Consider the following 18442-nt stretch of genomic DNA (forward strand, 5'->3'; position numbering starts at 1 on the left):
GAGAGCATAGAATAAAGAACCAACTTTAGAGAAGGGAAGCTGTACGATCCACAGTGATACGAAAATAAGCAGCGGCAGTGCGTGGAAGTTAGCGGGGCGGACGCCAGATCGCGTTGCTCAACGAGGAAGCGGAAGTGCAGTTTTTCCTTTAGAGCAAAATCAAATATGGCCGTTTCCCGCCGGTGGCGTGCGCTTGGTACGCGCCGTGGTGCTCGCCCTGCTGCCCATGCGGCATGCCTCATTGTCTAGGCGGCCGCGTAGCTGGTGCTATCTAATTGCCAGGAGACCAAAGAGACTCTACTGATGCCCATACTACAGTGTACTAGAATAGGGGCAGTGTGTTCAGGAAGCGCTCGCCGCTGGGGCGCTTCATGGAGATAGCACGAGATGGCGCTGTAGGAACATGGGCTGTAAGGTCGCTCTATTATTTTCAAGGTAGCGACATCTGCCGCGCGCGCCACCTAGGAAGTTCCTGTAGCAGACGGCGCCCACGCTAGACCGCGGCGCCGCGGCATCCGTGAGGTGAAAAAATATCTGCATACGCGCAGAAATAAAACCTACTGGTGCGTGACTGTGGCGAAAACGAAAGAAGGACCCGAACTGCTAAATTTAGTCCTTTCATTTCGAATGAGCGCTCCAAGAAAATAGCTCAAGAGAGCGTAATGATGGCTTGATCGCCTCGATTCTGCATATTTACATTTCGTTCGTTTGCGCTCAATCACCGCGCGAGCCTTTGTGAAATCTTTTGCATGTAAGTGTGCTGCGTACACATAGCGGTTGCATTGAACGAAGAAGTCGTGTAAAAATGAAGGCTGACAGTCGCTTGGACCGATAAACATTCGGCATAACGTCGCTCAAACGTGCGATTCTCAAAGCGCGCAACCCTCACGGCAACTAAACAATATCCTGCGTGTGTGTGTGGAGACGAGTGAGCCAACAGTCTTCTTGCCGCTGAGTGTGTCTGTCGTGTAGCGATTACACGACGACTGCTGTGTCTTGTGGTTCAATGCTACGAGCCAGTGCAACTGTCGTGACATGATGAAGAGGTGGTATGGATCGTGTCAGCGTGTCTTCTCGATCGTGCTCGGGCTGCCAGCGCGATCTGATCTCGCGGCACACTAGTATCAAGCGTAGTGTGTGCGTGTGTGTGAATGCGGTTGACTGTTCTCGCGAACCGTGCGACGTCGCCGCGTAAACTCGAATTATGACGCGCATTGTTGCGTTTATCCCTTTTCGCCTCCGTGCACTGCTAAAGCCTCGTAAGAATTAGAGGGCCCTTATACGAAACGCACGCGGATTGATTGGCCCAGCTATTTAATGCACTGTGTTTTGCTGCAATCCATGTATCGCTTGTGGCGTTTTTCTTATCTTCATTTGCAGTTGTGTGTTTTTCATCAGTAAAATGGCATTGCCGATTACTGAAACATCTTCGAGTGTAAGGGAAACTTGGAAGGAACGAGCTCGCAGCTGTATGTAATGTATTTTGATATACTGTATTACGCTTTATTATTCGACGGCCAGTAGCTGTGGCTATGCAGTATTCGTTTTTAAAAGCAGAATAATGCAGGCACTTAGCAATATATCTATACACATATGCGATGCAGAAAATACGATTAGGATATTGGAAATTACTTTTTGGACATGTTGTAAAGCGCAGTTAACAACGCGCGCACAAACACAGGAAAGTGTAAAAGTAGAATTCACTGCTGAATTTTATTTTTTATCGCACGTAACGCAATGCGGATATTTGTCAGCGAGTTAATGTGTTTCTGCCCCACTGTTTACTTGCATGCTAGGTCATACTGCACTTGCTAAGTCAACGGGCTCGTAATGCACTAAAATCAGCAATCTCCACAAACTTCGGCCGTCAACATTCATGCGCGCGAATGAAATAATACTGCAGCTCTGCACACACAGGTGTATACTTTCTCTCGCACCTTCGTATCGCTCTACGTTACTTTCCTCGCATAGTAGTGCAGTTACCGACGGTTCAGTCTTTCCGCCCATTTCTATGCAACCACAATTACCTTCTAGTTAGGTTTTGTTTGCTGCACGGGATGCAAAATAACTTCTTGTCGTCCTCCGTCTGATCTCGGCACCCATCCGCACAGCAACAAGGCATTTCGGTCCTTCCCATCCTAGGTCATACCGATCTATTCAGCGGGCTCACAGCGAACTAAAATAAATAATCTCTGCAAACTTCGGCCCTCAACATTCATGCACGCGAGTGAAATACTATCACCGCTCGACACACGCACGTGTATACTTCCTATCGCATCTTTGTATCGTTGTATGTTACTTGCCTCGCATAGTCGTGCAGTTACCGACTGTTAAAAGTCCGTCCGTCCAATTCTGGGTAACCATACTTTTCTTTTGGTTAGGTTCTGGGTGCAGCGCGGGGTGCAAAATAACTTCTTGCCATCCTTCGCCCGGTTTCGGCACCCAACCGCACAGCAACAACGCATTTCGGCCCTCCCGGAACGAAATTATCGCAGCGATGTGCATAGCACAACAGGCGAAAGGCGCGCACTTCGCCCGGCGCGCAGGAACTTTCATGGCGGCAAAGGGGCGGGGCAAGGTCACATGTCACCGATCAGCCTATCGCAGGCGCTGTCGGCTGGATCAAAGCCTGTCGGTACTTTTAGATGATTGAGGGATATTAATGGGCTGTCGAGTCTGTTGTCGAGTCCGAATCACGCGGAAACGGACAAGGAACAGCAGGGAGAGGTAGGAGAGAGTGAAAGGGTGATTATCGCCGGCGACTAAAACCTGACTAGGTGCTCAGAAGCAATTGTAGAGAGGGTGAAAGGCGATAAAAGAGGGGCGGTAGGGACATTTCCAAGGCGGACACTGGGTTCTGTCATGGAGCGAGCAAATGGAATGGAAACACTTTACTGCTCTTTATCTCAAAGAGATTGGCGGTGGGCCGGTGTCTTCGTGTCTTGAGTCCTGGCCGCTTCACAAGGTCGGCGCCCCCATTCCAGGTTGCCGCTGAGCCTTGCTGCCTCGCAGGCGTGCTGCACAATTGCCCGTTGGGCTGTGAGCTCGCTGCTTGTGAGCAGACCCTCCCGTTGTTCCGCACTTGGGTAACTTACTTTATGGAATGCGAAATTACGCTTGCATTGTCACGTGATGTTGTATAACGTGGGGTTTGCCCCGCACCACGGACATGTATCCCTGTACTGGGTAGGGAACATTTTGTGTAGTGTGTGCAGGTTGAAGAACGTGCCTGCTTGCAGTCTTCGCCAGTTGACTGCCTCGTGTTGTGTGAGCGATGTGTGGGGTGGGGGGTATTTAAGTCTCGTTCCTCTGTAGTGGTTAAGTATTTCTGCATTTGTCGGCTCCACCGTTAAGGGGGCGTCTAGGGTTTCCGACTACCCTGCTCGGTGCGTGAGTTCATGAACTAGGCTGTCCACCCGTGAGTTGCCCTCTATCACCGTGTGTACCGGTATCCAGAAGATCCTCAATGCACAGATCGCCAGGCTCCAGCAGACTTCCGCCGGCCGCAAGCTCCTAAAAAAATATTGGGCATAACACAGACGGAATAGAGGATCGGGTAGCTTGCATCCCAGACAGCGTTCGCCAGACACTGCAGATTAGCCCCCTACGAGAAACATGGAACGCAAAGAAAAGCTCGCAGAAAATGCCTACGTGCGCAAGCAGGTCATAGTAGCAGGTGGGCTAAGTGACGTCCTAAAGAGGAAAGGGACAGGACTAGCCCAGCGCTTGGCGAAAGGGGGGACGACTTCCGCAAGATATCAGGTGCAAATCGTGATGAGCGTGGTGCCGGAGGTGCCTGTACGTGACAGTCACGTACAAAGAGCCGTAGGGGCTGCTAATGAGATGATATGGAAAATGAGTCGAGAGCTTCGAGGTTGTCGAAGTAAACAGGGAAGTGAGAAGGTGTGGTGGTTTTAAACGAGACGGGATGAACTTCAATTAAAGGCTTGCACGAGAAGTGGGCTGGTGACCTGGTGGACGCGCTGTTGCTTTTTTAAGGGGACAACAGGCGCTCATGAGGCCAGAGTAGGTAGCAATGAAGAAGGTCCCCTAGGGGAACATCAGAAGAGCTTCACCGTCGATAACAGAAAAAAGGAGGAAAGCAAGGAATAAAGTTCGTCATGCAATAGGCTACATAAACATGCAGGGCGGCAGAAGAAAGGAAAAGTGGGCAGAGACTTAGGAGCAGTTAAATAGTGAAGAAATGCGGGTGTATGCGGTTACAGAAACACACCTTAGAGACTCCGTAGAGCCGCCAGTGATTGAGAATTATGTTTGGGAAGGGTACAACAGAACTAAGTCGGAAAGAAAGGGAAAGGGAGTCGGAATGCTCCTCCATCAGGGAGCCAAATGGAAAAGAGTAAATTCAAAATGTCAAGAGCATCTTTGGTTATCAGGTACAATGAGTGGGAAAAAAAACTTGGCTGGGCATTACGTATTTGTGGACTGGAAATAATTGCACCGAGACGAATAAAGAGTTAGCGGAGTGCATAAGCGATGATATTAAGGGTTTCGCGAATGGTGCTGAAATTATCTTATTAGCTGACCTGAATTCCCACATCAAGGTCTTATATGGCTATACCGACAACAAGGGCAAGTCAATGCTAGAACTTTATGAGCAACATAATCTCGTTATCGTGAATACCGGGCCTAAGTGTGAAGGGCATATCACATGGGAAGTGTAAAACCGGCAATCAACAATTGATTACTGTCTGATGACAGAAGGAATTTATGATAAGTTGAGAGAAATGGTCTTGATGAGGAAGGGGATAGCAGCATAGGGAGTGACCATAAATGCATCATTTTGAAGATGGGACATGTAGTTGGGAAAGAGAGCAAGGAGTACAACTGGCCAGTCCAAATTTGAACGCTGAACATATAACAAATATAGTCACTAGAGTCGAAGAAGAATTTGCAAATGGCCAAATAAAGAGTGGAAATATAGAGAGCTTCGAAGTGTAATAACTACAGAAATACGGAAAGAGAAACAACATATTTGTTGGAAAGGAAAAATGAAACCGAAAAGCTGGTGGAACAGGGAGATACGAGAAGCGATCGCCCAACGACAGAAAGCATCCCGAGAGCACAGGCAGGCAAAGAAGGTGCAGTTGCCGCAAGATGAAGTAACCGGTAAATGGGAAATATACCGGGAGAAAAAGTCTATGGCTCAAATAGTGGTACAAGCAAAATTAAAAGGTGAAAGGGAACGTTGGTTGTCAGAAATACGTGAGGAAAAGCAGGCCGCATCTAGAATATCTTGGAACCACAGGAAATTATTAGGCAAGAAGTCAACAACAATACGACAACGTATCCTAGACGAAGCTGGAAACAGACTGGAAGGAGAAGTGGCAGTAAATTACATCAGAAAAATAACAGCCGAATCTTTCCAACGCAATGACGAGGTTGTATTTGAAGAAAAAAAACATGAAAGAGACCCAGGTGGAAAAGGAGCTGGTGCTGACAAATTTCGACTGGAAGAAAGCCGAAGAAAAGATTCCTACGCGCACAGCCACAGGGCTAGAAGAGGTTCCCGTTAGGCTGATTAATGAACTAGGACCAAAAAGTAAGGAAGCTCTGGTGAAAGCAGTGGAAGAAACTTTACGAGATAGACGACTACCAGACAGTTGACGACAATGTAGAATGAATTTAATTTATAAAGGTAAGGGGGATAAAGATAGAATTCACTCGTAGAGACCGTTGACCATAACACAGGTAATATACAGGCTAGCAATGTAGGCAATCAAATTAAAGCTTCAAGCATGGGCACAGTATAATCGCATTTTGGGAGTACTTCAGAATGGCTGCAGTATAGGTAGGCGTTTAGATGATAATTAACTTATTCATTCTTACTCTGTGTATTGAAATATCAAAAGTAGGAAGCAGACCATTATATGCGGTCTTTTTAGACATTACAGGAGCCTATGATAAAACGTAGACCGCCACATTTTGTGGGATATTCTGAAAGGGGAAGGCTTAGGTGGCAATTGTCTACAGCTTTTGAGAGAGAATTACCTAGAAAATACCGTTTCCGTTGAATGGGAAAGGATGAGGAGGGAGGAGAAAGTTTATATCAACAATTGACTGAGGCAGGGGTTCCCTTTATCCCCACTGCTGTTTATGATGTACATGGTGAGGATGGAGAGGGCGCTAGAAGGAAGTAATATCGGCTTTATGCTCTCATGCAAACAGGTGGGTACAGTAGTAAGGCAGCAGCTTCCAGGTTTGTTTTATGCAGACGACATTGTGTTGCTCGCTAACAAGCAAAGTGATTTGCAACGTCTGGTTAATATCTGTGGACAGGAGAGCAACAATTTAGGTTTTAAATTTATTGTTATAAAATCAGGTGCTATGGTATTCAATGAAAACAGTGAACAGACAGTGGAGATATATATACGTGTGTGTATGGATGAACGAGGGCGAGAGATATATGGAAACACAGGAAAAAAGAATAACAGTGAAGGGGTAGAGAAACGCAGGCATATTGAAGCACAGAGCGCTATGCGGATACAATATGTACGAGATGCTGCCAGGTATGTGGAAAGTTGTAATGGTTCCAGGACTTACGTTTGGAAATGCGGTTGTTTGCTTTAAATCAGGGGTACAATCAGGACTCGACGGGAACTAAAGGTCAGTGGGTCGCCTCGCATTGGGCGCTCACGGGAAGGCTACAAATGAAGCTGTGCAGGGTGATATGGGCTGGACTAATTTTGAAGTGAGAGAAGCTCGCAGTAAAATTGTGTATGAAGAACGGCTGAGGAATATGGAAGAAAGTGAACGGGCTGGGATAGTGTTCAGGTGTCTGTACAGGAAAAACATTGATTCACAGAGGAGGAAAAGAACTAGAAAGCTTACCAGCAAGTATGCGGCCTGTAGGGTGGGCAACACAGCAAGAACATCAAGGGGAAAGTCAGAGAGGCTCAGAAATAATCTCATGGGTGGCGGCAATGGAAAAGAAACCTGCCATGAGTAAGTACCGAAAGGGAAGCTGAAGGGTCTGTCGAATTCAATAAGACGCTCATATACGGATGCGGAAACCTTATAAACCCCGTAGGTAAAATTTGGGGTCTTTTTTTCAATTAGGAGCGACGTAATCGTCGGTTAAAATTGCGCTGTAGCTCCGCCCCCCGTCGAATGCCGCGCGCTGCTGCTGACGCTGAGGATGCGAGCGGAGACCGGAAACCGCGGTGTTGTGACGTCAACTGTAGTGTTTTGTTCCTTCGCAGCCTGCGTGACCGCGCCTGACCGTGCTTGTTTCTGCGTGCGTTCCATCGTAATCTGCTTCGATCGACCCTGCATTCCTTTGTTGGTGCGTCTGCGTGTATGTAGAGTGGTAGTATACGGCCAGCCCTGCAATTCGGCCTGCGCAGTTGCTGTATATCGCCACAGAATGAGAGAGGACTACTTGCCACTAGCAGGCTTTCTAAACGCAGCGCGAAAATATCGGAGCACTGAAAACAAACACGGCACGAGTGCGGACTGACTGATGATAACTGGTGTTGGAAGGCCTTATGAATACACGAACTCGCCCAAACCTGGATTTTGATTTAATGCGAGCTCCTTCGTGTTAGCACGCTGAAGAGAAGGTGCATGTTTATCTCCCGCCGTTGACGCAGGTTTCGTCGCAAAGCGCCGCGAATTTTCTATTTGCACGTGTGTTGTAAAACAGCCTGCATGCAGCTACCATAACGCAGTGCAAATGTAGAGTTTGCATGTGCTGGAAAGCCGGCGCACGCCAGAACGCTACGCTCCCCCCTTCTCTCGCGCACAGCGAGAAACCGACCGTCTCACGTAGCCGACGGAATTCGCCGCCTTTACGACTTCGGTTACGAGTAGTGTGCGGATGGCGCATAGATGAAGGTCACTACACGTACTGCATGAACCGGGAAGCTTTTCACGCGTTTAAACCGTCTTTGTAGATTGCCGACAGCTTTGGACAGCGCACAAATGCCGACGATCGCATCCTCGCTTACGTTCCACGAGGAGGCATGCAGGAACACAACACTACGGTTGTTTGACTGGAAACGAGCTCACTAGATCGGCGAAAAATCGGCGAGATCACTAGATCGCTTTGCAAAAAACATACTCACCAAAGAGCATTTCCAACAGGAGGAGATCCCAAGACTTCGCTTTCGTTCGCGTCGAAAGCACTGCTCGCACCAGCATCGTTTGCTTCTTCGAGAGGCCGGCTCTTCGCAATCGGCTCGTACATGTAGAGAGTAACGCCGAACTCCTCAGAAAAACGCAGCCTCTCTATATTTTCCACTACCTCTTAATTTTCCATTACAGCACCAAACTACCTGGCACCGCGCTTCATGTGTAGCGGCAGCAGTCGGTCACTAGAGTTGACGTCACGAGGCGCCCGACCAATCACAGGCGGAAACGAGACACGCGAGCTGGGCGTGTCCGCTGCTGCACTTTTCGTCGAAATAAAATATATTTGCTCAATTTCGATACGATATTCGAATTCGGAGGGTTGAAAACCATTATGTACACATGTTCGCTCATTTTTTCGGGAAAACCTTTCAGCCTCCCTTTAAGAGGAAAAAAACGAAATCAGCGAAGAAACAATTTATGATAACTCAAAGGGAAGCTCATTACTATTCGATGCCAGATCGGGATGCCTTAGAACACGCACCTATAAAGATATGTAGGAAGAAGAAGCATTTGCTTGCTGCGGTAAAGCTAGGGAAACTATGTAGCATGTTTTATTACAATATAAAGACGTCTACCCAGCGGTCGATTTAGGCACCACTGGCCTACTTGAAGCCCTTGGGTTCAGCGACAGCAGTGGTAAAGTAAACATGTCCGTAATAGGGATTAGTAAGAGGCGATTGGAGGATTGGTGGAAGAAAATTAGGGAAACGACAAAAAAAACGGTGACGTACAAAAGCACAGTTCGCAATAGGGGATAAGAAAATTTGGTTGTGCGAGTTCATCGCGTTTTTGTTTGCTTTTTTTATTGTTTAACCTGGGAAGGACATTAGGTAGTATAATAGCAAGAGCTTGGTGGCGCAACCGACCACCCCGTTCCAAAGGGGACGCTCATAACATCCATCCATCCATCCATCCATCCATCCATCCGTCAGTCCATCCGTCCATCCATCCATCCATCCATCCGTCCGTCCATCCGTCCGTCCATCCGTCCGACCTTCCATCCATCCAGCCGTCCATCCATCCGTCCGTCCAGCCGTCCGTCCATCCGTCCGTCCATCCGTCCGTCCATCCGTCCATCCGTCCGTCCATCCATCCGTCCATCCATCCGTCCGTCCATCCATCCGTCCGTCCATCCATCCGTCCGTCCATCCATCCATCCGTCCGTCCGTCTGTCCGTCCGTCCATCCGTCCGTCCGTCCTGTACGGAACGGATGGTGCAGCGTCAGTGCTGCATGTTGATATGTTGATAATCATTTTCTGTCGCAGTCAAATAGACGTGAAAATGCTCGGCGGATATTAAGATGCATCCCCGAAACTCACTTCATATATGAGATGAATTATATATGCACTCGTAGCGCATCTCAACGCCCATTAGACTGATTTATTAACCTGACAGCAAAGGTTTTGCAGACGCCGAAGTAGTGGCGTAAAGCCGTTAAATTTGTTTTGAGCCACGTTGCCACGTAACCAGAAATTATTCCTTCAGAGGAATTCCTTCCGAGTCCTTCAGAGCAAGTACGCTGCCACCGACTGCAACACACGGGAAACGCGTCCGTACAGCCCGTGCGACTGTAGTGCCGCCGCATACACCCGGGACCTGTCTACGCTCCTTGATTCAAGATCAAAAATAACGTACAGCGCCAAGGACAAGGACAGCGATAGAAGACATACACAGCGCTGTGTATGTCGTCTATCGCTGTCCTTGTCCTTCGCGCTGTACGTTATTTTTATCATGAATTACTAACTAGCCCAAGCAACCACCCTAGTTCACTTCATTTCTAGTACAATGGGCCCTTTCCCTTCGTCTTTCCCCTGTTTCTCAGCAAGTCCTAGTGTTTTGGTCAGTTTTATTGCTCTTGCCGTGTGCCGAGCTCGTTCATTCGCTTCCTGCATCCGAGTCAAGATCCTATCTCCCGAAGTGGCAGCCCTGTGTGGTGGGTTCAGACCCTCTTGTGGGCACAGCGTGAGGATCTGCAAGATTCTGCGCTCGGAATGGCAACGCCAGCCCCGCTTCTACCGTGACGTCTTGTTTCTTCAACTTCACAGTTCTGACAGACCGTCTACGGCAAAGAAAAAGTGGCGTGAGTTGTCTGCTATCGTCGACAGAACTGCTGAATATCTCTGGCAATATGCGCTTCTACAACTACGTGCCATTACTCCAAAGAAGAAACCCCTGCCGAGGAACAATGTGCACCGTATTGGAGATGTGACGCTTCCAGAAAGGTGCAGCATGTGTTAGCCCTTGGGTCGAAGTTTGCCGTGGAACCTCGAAAATCGCCACACAAACTTCTCACCCTTGTTAGGCAAGTTGCTGGACGTGCCCCGGACACCGAATCTGAAAGGTGTGTCGCGGAAGGTGTTGATGTTTTAACGCGTTGCAAACCTTCCCCAAAGGTTCTCCCGATCGGATATGCTACATCGTTTCTGAAAGCGAACTCGTTATCACTTTTACCCTGTGACAAAGAAGGTGGCTTTGCTGTCCTGCCGTTGGGTGACTTCAATGCGAAGGCCACCATTGCCATTGATTCAGTTCTTAAACGTGATGACAGTGTTTCCCTTGCAAACGTGAAATTGAAAACAAAAAAAACTATGCAAATCCATTAGCCTTGACAAGCTAGCAAAAGTGATAGAAAAAACTAAAAAGCTAAGCCTAGACATTTTCTTCTCAGCTAAGACGCATAAGAATGACTGCCCTCTGCGGGTTATCGTAACTGAAGCAGCGACTTGGCAGAAAGCTGTTGGCTTGTTTTTGCAAGATAAACTAAACCTTCTAATCATTGACGATCCTTTTCTCGTTAGACATTCTGTTGAAGTTATTAGTTTTTTAAAAGAGAATGAAAATGGACTCAAGATGTTCTCGATCGACGTTAGAGATCTGTACTATTCACTTCCGCATGACAAGTTGCTTCTGGTTGTTGAAGAATGCATTGATGACTTTGGATCAGTTGGCTTTCAGAATGCTGCAGGTGTTTCTGTTAGCGGCTTTCTTGAATTGCTCACCTTCTACTTGAAATCAACTTACATCTCATGGAATGAACAAAATTACATACAAAGGAATGGTGTTTGTATAGGATCATGTCTGGCGCCCGTACTAAGTGGTATTTGTCTAGCTCATCATGATCGCAATATTCATGGTCACCTTGTCGCGTCCCCTGTTGTCAAGGTGTGCAGGTTTGTGGATGACTAGCTGATATTTATTGATTGCGCTAATCCCGCTTTTGAGCCTGCTGTTTCTGAAGTCTTGGAGATCTTCAAGAAAGAGCTGGACCCTCTAGAACTTACGCATGAGGTCCCCATGGATGATTCCTTGCGCTTTCTAGACCTCAGGCTGAGCCTTGCTAACAAACATGTGTGCTGGCGCTTCGAACCGAGAAGTAAGAAGCCACTCTTGCCCTTTAACTCCGCACACTCAAAACTCGTTAAACGAGGTATTATGAAGTTATGCCTCGTTAACAGCCTCAATAAATCGTGCCCACACCAGATGCAACAAGGTCTTGCTGCTCAGCTTGATCGCCTTTCTTGGGCTGGTTACCCTTCGTCCTTAATTTCAGCCATATCGGAACAGCTTCTGAGGCGCACAAAACGTGATGATCCCGCTCAATCAGGGAACCAGAGGGCTGAAAGACGCAGGTTTGCAGTGCTGCCATATGTGCATGATGTATCCCATAGGCTAAAGAAAATTGGGCAGCGTGCAGGAATCACAGTCGTTTTCTCAGCCCCGGAAAAATTGGCAAGGTTCTGTAAGCGTGTAAACGCGCCTAAATCGCGTCAGAGTTGTTGTTCTGTCAGGCACAGAAAATGGTTTGTGACGTGGACAACGTATGTAGTCTACCAAATTCCCCTGTATTGCGGCAGGCAGGTGCTTAAGCGATCGACCAAGAGAGCATTGTAACAACGTCCGCAGCACTGTACAAGGCCACTTGGGCATCCATTGCCGGGACTGCGGCTGCGTGCCGTTCTTTGAAGATACTGAAGTTTTAGCGAGACACAGCTCTCAGCTCACCCGGGAAATTGTGGAAGCTGATTTCATCAGAAAACTTGTTAGTATTTGCGTTAGTGCACCCTCAATCGCGCTGACCCCTGGTGAAGTCTCGTATCTAAACAGATAGAAATCGCAATGCTTATATTTTTTATATTTTTTATTTTCTCAGGTGACCATGTTCTTAGTTCAATGACTTGCTGTTAGAACACCCCATGTGACTGTCGTACATTTTCTGCGCATTCCTCTTCTTGTATATATACACACGATGTGGCAACGCAATACAATATTGTTGAAACAGCGCTGTGTCTGTCGTCTATCGCTGTCCTTGTCCTTCGCGCTGTACGTTATTTTTGATCATGAATTACCAACTAGCCCAAGCAACCACCCTAGTCCTTGCTTCAAAGCAGTGCGTGGCGCGTCCGCCGTCTGAACACACTGCCCCTATTCTAGTACATTGTATCCATACAAACAACCCACAAGTCAGTGAACAGGACGTGCAACTTTATTGGCAGAAGAAAAGCAGTGCACCTTCTCGTACAAGAGCCGAAATAAAATTTGCATATCGAGATGCGCTGAGAAACTCACTCACGTCGTCGGCCATGGTGGTCTGGTAACGCGCGACAATCAGCAGCGCAAGCAAATTGGACAGTGATCCACCTGTTTGCATCGACAGTCACCGTAACTTGCATAGCGAAGCAATCAGGTGACACAGGAATCTGCTGCCGCAGCCAACAGAGCGACATGGACTACCCAGCATTTTAGCGTTACCTCCTTTCCGACCTGCACGTTTCTTTTTGTTCTTTCGCTTGCCGCTAATGTGTAACAAGCACTTAGTACCTCACGTTCTCAATATGAGCATGGTCGGTTTTGTGGGCATCACCATTTTGAAGCCACTTTTGCAGAGACCTTTCCACCCATGTGGCTATCAACTTCGTACACTTCCTATCATGTAATCACGTATGCTGGTCTCCGTTCACGCCACATAACGTCTGATGAAGGCCCACAAGCATAATTTGCCCACTGCTGCAGCATGAAAGGTCGAACGGGGAGCACCAATTACGGCGTGTGTCAAGTGGGAGTCATTGTCGCTGTGTGGACTGCAGGAGCAGATGGTTACCCCATGAGACTGTTGCCCAACGCGGCTGACCAGGTCACCACATCCAATAAATATAACACGGCAATCATGATCAAATGAGACTCGGCATTCAATCACCGCATAAGGTTCAGACAATACACTGTACATTGGCTAAGATCCGCGTCACAACCGTGAGCATTCACGCACTACGGGTGGCTTACAGAACATTCAACTATCCGACTTCAGGCACAGTGCTTGCCTTCATCACACATGGTGGTCTAGTAACGAGTGACAACCAGCAGCGCAAGCAGATTGGACAGTGTCCCACCTGTTTGCATCTACAGTCGCTGTAAGTGGCATTGCGAATCAATTGGGTGATGCACGCATGTGCTGCCATAGACAAGACAGCGACATGATCTACCTGGCATTTTAGCGTTACCTCCTTTCCAGTCTTCACGTTTCCTTTTGTTCTTTCGGTGGCCTCTAATGTGTTGCTCGCACTTGGTGCACCACCTGCTCCCAATAAGGACATAGTCTGTTTTCTGGGAATCGCCATTTTGCAGGCCTTTCCACCCATGTGGATATGAACCTCATACACTTCGGACCATGTAATTACGTATGATAGCCTCCGTTGACGCCGCATCATGGCCGAGGAAGGCCACAAGCAAAATTTGCACAAGGCAGCAGCAGGAAAGGACGGAATGGGGAGCACCAATCACGGTGCGTGTAAATTCGGAGTCTACGTTGCTGTGCGGACTGTAGGAGCCGGCCGGGGCTTGCCTCGAGAGACTGTCTCCCAATGCAACTGACCAGGTTCCCACATACGAGAAACGTAACACGGTGAATAGTACGAAGTCGGACAGCAGCGAAACAAGATTCCGCAATAGATCACTTCAATGTAGCTTGCGCAAAAACACAGGCTGTCGAACAAGAATAGCAATTCTGAACGAGACTAGAAATTAAATATGGGAATGAGAAAGCTTGCATTCAAGAAAGAAGCCACTCTACCTTGCAAGCACTGAAAGCCAAAAACATTAAGAAAAGTTTAATGCTGCATAGCCCACAGCGCAAATATTAATGCAAGACACACGTCAATGCCGCATCAGCTATTTCAGGAGAGCAATTGCACATGGCAATGTACACTAGAAAATACTGCTAGACATATGTTATGCTACTAGACATTGACTGGTATTAAGTATGAGCAAGTAATTGATTGACCTTTAATGTTTGGATGAGGAAGAGGAATAGTCTTTAACAAGAATGTGTAATGAAAAAGCTTGCATTCATTGAAAAAAAAATTATATTTGGCACAAATGGTATTTGACAAAGCCAGGAAGCTCATTAAGGAATGACAAGCTGACGGAACTCTTTTGGCCAGCGTCGCATTTACTTGTGCAAAAGTTGCAGGTACATCTAAAGACGCAGAATTTTTGTTGTTGAGGTACCTGGATGACTCGGGCAATATCCGTGCTGGTGGAATGACGGCAGAGGCTCTTTTCACTCTTGACACAGTCGTCTGTAGACTTGATATCTCATCCAAATACTTCTGGAACAACTTTGTTCGTGGTGTAAAGCCTTGCGAATTGGGCTCCAGCCCCTTCCTGTTGGCGTAGATTGGTGCTCCCGTGATGACCAAGATGTGCTTGGCACAGACTCTGTTGGGGCAGTACAGTGACACATGAGATACAGCAGAGATTATCCAAACTCATGTAGTGTTTCCTTTTATGTTCGAACAAGTTATGTTGAACTGTAAATACGAACAAACGTTCATATCATCTGCTACAAACATATTACATGTATCTCAAGGCTAGCAAGTGAATACAGCATATATCAAGCATATTTATTTCCGAACCAGGTGTTGTTTACCTTGTAGTAGCAGCCAAAGTCCACACAATGACCTTGTTGTAGCAGGCAGCAACTTCTCTTTAGTGCGCGGAGTTTGTTGCTTTATACTGGTGCCGTCCTCATTACTGCATGTCTGGAACAGAAATTTTGGCTGCATCAGAAATTTAATAAGCACAAGTTTGCAATATGAAATGCGAAAAGGTGTGACATATACATTGTAATGGTTTGTGACTACAGAACACATGCAAATATTTACTGTTTGTTCTAGGGTGCTTAGCAGCATTGTAAATAAGTATTGCTACTCTCCATAAAATTGATGTCTGCCTAACAACAATGCATGTCAACAGCTTAAGTATTATTAAGGTCACAGATGAGAACATTTGTGCGCTCATTTATACACTAGAAGGGATCACACTGCTGGTTTCACAAGCAAATGTATGAAAGACATGGAGCTATTAGAAATGATGCATTCTTTTTCTACATGATCGTGATGCACCGCTTCACTACTACGAAAATAAATGTCCTCAGGTAAACCAAACTGAACAGCCAGAACATTTGGAACCAACAGTTACAAAATATGGGGGAATTATCATGCGTGAAACTGTTTGATACATTAAATTCAGTACTTTAGCTTCAGTTTATCAAAAGGTTATTCGGTTCTTTGGACGAAAGAACTTGCAGGCGGACTCAGAAAAAAAAATACATTGATAAGGCTACTCTGTCACGCATGGCTACGGCTACAACGAGATAAAAAGTGTAACGCGCGTTCGAAAATCGATTTCTCTTTCGTGAATTCGCAACTAAAAGTTTATTTCGGAAACAGAAACGGAGGGTCATGACTGCCCATATGTAATGCAGCATCTAGTTGGTTAACTTGTCTCCGCCTGTAAGTTAACGAGAGCAATATTACACAACCTAACATAACATAACCTAGCCTTCATGAACCTGAAATACAGCAGGGCCTTAGATATAAATGACGTGCAGATAAAGCCAGTAACATACGTCATTGCATGTATCTCTTCCGTTCTAAAGGATATATTCAACCTTGCACTAACTTCTGCAGCCTTCCCCGAAGAACCCGAAGGGTTTCTGTAATACACAAACGAGGTGATCATCAGTGCATGAAAAACTACAGGCGAATATCCGTTCTCCCAGTTGCTTCCAAAGGCTTAGAAAAAATCATCTGTACGCATATAACCGGTTTTTTTTTCTCTCACAAACATATATCAGATGCGCAATTCGGCTTTCGAAAGTGAAGGTCGACAAAAAAAGCCCTACTAACAATGAAAGAAATTAGTTTCCAACATAGATAACAGACTTTACACGTTAGGCCTCTTTATTGACTTTTCCAAGGCGTTCGATTCTCTCAGTCATGAGATTTTTGCGGACAAGTTGTTCGCATGTGGAATTCGTGGCACACCTCTGGATTTGTTGAAATCTTACTTAAAAAACCACCAGCAGAACGTATGATTGCAGGGTCCTATTTCAAGAGGTGTGCCACAAGGGAGAATTCTGGGTCCCCTCTTGTTCAATGTGTATATCAGTGAGCTCGTAAATATTGAAAAATCAGCAAAACTTGTCATATATGCCGATGACAGTAGCATACTATTTTCTGTGCCAAGCATGAATGATCTAATCCTTCAATGTAATAACACACTTTCAAAGCTATCCACGTGGTCAAGCCTTAAAAAACTAAAGATTAATCCTCTAAAAACTAAAATTAATATATTTCGTGCAAGGAGTAAAGTAGTTAAACGGTTAAGCCCTATTGTATATAACGGTCTGTTCATCGCTGTAGTAAACGAACACAAGATACTCGGCGTTACGTTTTCCGCTCACCTTAGTTGGAACTCGCATGTAGGAAACTGTCATCAACTACTGGAGCATTATCACAATGTAAACGCTTACTCCGCTCGAAGGTAAAACTTCAAGTGTATTACGCACTATTCGCATCCTACATCAACTACTGTAGTCTAGTCTGGTCTGGCACAACTAAACAGAACTTAAATATAATCTTACCTTTATAAAAAAAGATTCTACGCCATGTTGCAAACATTTCCTACCTGGCTTCAACTGAAACGGTTTTCAGGAATATGGTATTATACGGGTACAGCGCTTATACAAATTTCGGATTTTGTGATCTTTCTTCTTTTCAAACACCTATAAAGAATTCCTTGTAACTATATCAAACCTAACACCTAATTACCCTAATAGGCGTACGCGACATACCTCAACATGGTCTGTTCCTCGTTACCGGACCACAGACAACTCACGGGCACTCTACTTCAATTTACCATCCCCCCCCCATTCTAAACGAATTTCCTGAACTAACTACTGCTAGACAACGGCAGCTATGTCAGTTCTTCACATCAATGTTGTAAATAGATGTCGCATAGTTATCTTTGGAAAGGCGTGCGTGTGTCTTGTTTACGTGGCTTTTGCCTATCCTGTCCTTATTGCATTCTGTTTTGGTCTTATCATCGTTGCGCGATGTCTGTTATCAGTGCTATATTGACTCTTTAGTGTTTGTGAAACCTGTAAAATTAACAGAATCTTATTTTTATTTACTTTTATTTTATTTTTGCAGTCAAAAGTCTTTATACGATGATGTTTATGCTGTATAAAACAATTGATGCGAATCCTACTGTAACTGTATTTTAACTGCAAGTGATCCTTACGTAAACATGTTACAGTATTACTCACATGTTATAATTATGATCCGATATGCATATATGTGCTGTAAACGTCACATGCTGCCGATGTAAGGGTCTTCAGGGACTCAGTCAAGTTGCCGAGAGCAGCTTTTAGCCCTGAAGACCATCCAGAATTTTCTGGTGAAATAAACGTTGATTGATTGCTTGGAAGCAGGCAGCAATATCAAACAACTCACCGGTGCTGTTGTCCTCAGTCGCAGAATATGGTTCCCGTTTCGATCCAGATGCATGGCTCACGACCGAAGCATAGCTTTCGGGCTTACATGTCCTCTTGCAAACGCGTCACTTCACCACAAGTTAAATAACGGGAGACATCGACGCTCTATAAACTAGTTTTAGCAACAAAGAAGCAACCAGTCTAAGTGTACAAACGAATGGATCCGAGCCGCCATGCACTCGAAAATACCGGTAAAAATTGTAAATCCATGCCAGAGGTCACGTGGAAGATCGATGATAATGAACGAAATTAGCGTTATAATGACAAAAACATTAAACTTACTAATGAAAAGTACAGTATCTAATTGGCAATGAAAATTTTATGGCCTATTCTATATAATAAAGATACTTCGGCAACTGTAGGAGAAAGCTTGTAAGAAAAAATTGCGCTTATTACAGCGCCCCTAGAGGGAGATATTGAAACTAACTCGGGCAGCCCTTGAGTGCTTCTGCTAT

The 18442-nt window shown here is 46.0% G+C and overlaps 1 protein-coding gene across 2 annotated transcripts in view; it reads left to right on the forward strand.

The window, feature by feature from the left end:
* The window catches only part of LOC142583454 (uncharacterized), a 718432-nt gene that overhangs the window by 627212 nt on the left and 72778 nt on the right, over positions 1-18442 (forward strand). The window lies entirely within an intron of this gene.

This window comes from Dermacentor variabilis, chromosome 5, assembly GCF_050947875.1.
Source record: "Dermacentor variabilis isolate Ectoservices chromosome 5, ASM5094787v1, whole genome shotgun sequence".
Classification (NCBI taxonomy): domain Eukaryota; kingdom Metazoa; phylum Arthropoda; class Arachnida; order Ixodida; family Ixodidae; genus Dermacentor; species Dermacentor variabilis.